Genomic DNA, 3,321 nt, shown 5'->3' with positions numbered 1-3,321 from the left:
GTTCAAGTGCTACTGTAAGCGGGTCTGTTGGATGGTCCATACAGCCCCCTGTGTGTTCTGGTGAGGTTCCCTGGCTGGCTGGGCTAAATGCTGTATTCAGCAATGGCTGAGGCCATGACTTAGTTTCCCTGCGCAGGCTTAGCAGGAGAACTAGCTTAACGGCCGGTAAGACTTTTTTTTAAGTGTATTTATTTACTTAGAGTGCATGTGAGCGGGGGAGAAGCAGGGAGAGAATCCCAAGCAGGCTCCGTGCTGTCAGCCCAGAGCCCAGCATGGGCCTTGGAATCCTGAACAGTAAGATCATGACCTGAGCTGAAATAAAGAATTAGCTGCTTAACCAACTGAGCCACCCAGGTACCCCAAGACTTTGTTGTTTTGACTCAAGCCAACCCACATGCCATGTTCTCTGGCTGAACAGGGCTACTGGCTTTGCTCTGCAGACTGCTGAGGTCTGCCTGCCAGACTGAGTGCTGTGGGCTATGTGGCTTTCTAGCTATTCTGGCCAGGCTCTCTGGTCTGGCAGGGCTGAGAGCTACACTCACCATTGGCTAGGCTTATGACTCCACTCCCTCTAGGGCTGTAAAGTCTCTTTGTTTGAGGACCCAAATCAGGCAGATCTGCACCCCACTGACTTCCCTGGTCATACTGTGTCACTGACTTGCTTTTGCAGATGAACAACAAAGCCACCGCTAGAACTGCTCCTTGGGCGCTGCAAGTGGGAATGTGGGCTGCTGAGATCCAAGTGCTGGTTGTTGCAAGCCCTTCCTCCCTGCTCTGTCATCATCAGATTCTCCTGGTCAAGCTCCATAGATTCCCCTGAAATCTCCGTGTAGCCAGACCAGCGTTGGGGCTCCTAAGAAGTGACCCATGACTGGGGAGCTTGGTGGCCACCCTGGGCTGTTTTTCCTCTGGAGGAACCACAGGTCTAGGGGAGGGCAGTGCAGTCTGTGGGTAGTCGTGCCTTTATTCTTCTGATATGGTCTGTCTTGGTCTCCGGGGTACAGGAGGGTGCTTCAGCCTTGCCTTTGTTGTGTTCCAGAATTCTCTGTGGTATTTTGTCCTTGTATAGTTGTTCTCGTGAGGGGAAGCAAAGTCAGGAACGACCTATGTCGCCATCTTGGTGATATGGCCTGGAAATGCATTTTGGACATCTCAAGCACTTCAGCTTGTTTGGCAAGGAGACAGACACGAAGGCCCTCATCCCGGATTCTCAAGGTAAGATATTTTATTGCCAGGTATGTGTTGCTAGTACTTTCTAGCCAAGTCTGTGCTCACCAGTATTGTAAACCAGGTTGATAACTGATTTCTGTTCTCTTGTCTAAATTCATTTCAGAACTGAGGAAATTGAGGTCTAGAGAAATGCAGTGTTTTGCTAAATTGTCACACGTGCAAATTCGGTAGCTTTACCTCATTCACTTGCATTTTGTGTGTGTGTGTGAAGACTTGATCCGCTTTGCCTGCTGTGCAGCAGAGAATTTTCTCCATATACCCCTTCTTGTGGTACGGGGATCGGGTCACAGCCTTTGTGGGAAATTGTGACAGGGTCCCAGTTGTGTCTCACTAAGAAGAAATATTTTACATGGGCTTCTGGGAGTCTAAAACCATATCCACCAGAAATTCAAGTTAGAGTTGAAGTCCCATTCTTGCCTCTGCCCATTTCGGCGGCAGCTGCTGGGCGTTTAGAAGCAACTGGGAAGAGGAAGAAAAAAAAAAAAAAAGCAACTGGGAAGGAAAAAAAAAGCAACTGGGAAGGGGTGTGGCTGGGTGAGTGAAATGGTGAAGACCATACTGATCTCCAACAGATGACAGTCACCGGAGCTCCTAGGGGATAGCTGAGACAGATGCAGCCGTGCCCGGACAAGACGTAAACCTTGAACCTGTGGCTGCCGCCACCACAGCCTGGAAGCATGGCCAGGTGCTGGTGGGAGCTGGGACCCCTGGAGCAGGGTATCGACAAGAAGGCAGTGTGGGGCCTCCCACTGTTTCCAGTCAGTGTTCATAGGGAGGGCGCAGCGAATGTGCAGTCCTTGACCCGTTTTGTGAGCCGTTTGAAATCACAAGCAGAGAAGACATGTTCTGGACGTGGGATTATGGCATTTGGATTTATAAACTCCCCCTTTCCTACCAGCTAATGACTTTCTGAGGCAAAAGGGGTGAGGCTCCACCTCCCCTCTTCCCTGTAGCCACTGTTTTTATAGGTTTCATTTGTCAGGAAGATTTTGGGTTTCCTAAGGCTTCTTTGGATTGTTCTTAGCAAGCCGACCAGCACTGTCCCCGTGCGGCAAGGCTGGTGTATGGACAGCGGCAATGGCTGGTCATCAATGCATTGCTGTCCTTGGGCGGGACGTTCCTTTCTTTCTCAGTGTGTGTTTCGGGAGCTTGTCCTGAGCTTGTCCTGCTAGGTGTTCTGTGGGCAGAGGGGGGACAGGTTCAAGGGCCTCTAAGTCACTTCTTACACTAATGGGATCTCTGCCCTGTTGCGGTGGTGTCGTGGTGGGGGAGTGCACCCTACGTGGGGCTCAAACTCGTGACCCCGAGATCAAGAGTCACCTGCTCCACCGACTCAGCCAGCCAGGTGCCCCGAGTGAGTGCACTTTGGAAACACAGAGCCAGAATAGGCCCTGGCATTGCCTGTTGACCTTCCTTCTGGCTATAGTGAAGAAAAGAAAGAAGAGCATTTCACAGAAGGACTTCAATTAGAAATAAATGTGGCTGGTGCCTGGCAAGAGTGAGCAGGCTGCTGCCACAGGCTCTGCGGGGAGGGGGCTGGGCCTGCGTGCTCCCTGGGACTCAGACCATGTGGTTTCAAGCAAGACCTTGTGAGAACCCAGTGACTTTCAACCACCTGGAACTGTGCAGCACTCATACTTCAAAAGATATCCAATGCAAAGACTTAAGCAGTTTTTAAAAGTAAAAATACAGGATGCCAAGGATAGCCTGAATTTGGCAAGACCAGCTCCGGAAACACCAACAGCAGGTTTACCTTGCACTTGACTTTTGTCAGGTTTGGCTTTCTTGCTGAGCCCCTCCCTCCCAAGGCCTGTGTTCTAGTTTTAGGGGAAAGTGGTCCTTGTTCAGGTAATTGTTGTAACGTGAGCATTTCTCCAAGTCTGGATTGAGTTTAAGCACCTGCCCTGGTGCCGAGTCTGCTGGGGATTCGGTCTCCTCTCCCTGCCACTCCCCTCCCCTCTCAGAAATAAACATTAAAAAAAAAAAAAATCTGCCCTAACTTTCTAATTTAGTGCTATTTAGCCTGGTCAGAGCTTCACGTGGATTTTAAGCAAGAGAGATGTGTGAGCAATGGAGGATGGAAAGCTCACT

This window comes from Prionailurus viverrinus, chromosome B1 (genome assembly GCF_022837055.1).
Source record: "Prionailurus viverrinus isolate Anna chromosome B1, UM_Priviv_1.0, whole genome shotgun sequence".
Taxonomy (NCBI): Eukaryota; Metazoa; Chordata; class Mammalia; order Carnivora; family Felidae; genus Prionailurus; species Prionailurus viverrinus.
The sequence above is the reverse complement of the archived record's forward strand: the minus strand, read 5'-3'. Positions refer to the sequence as shown.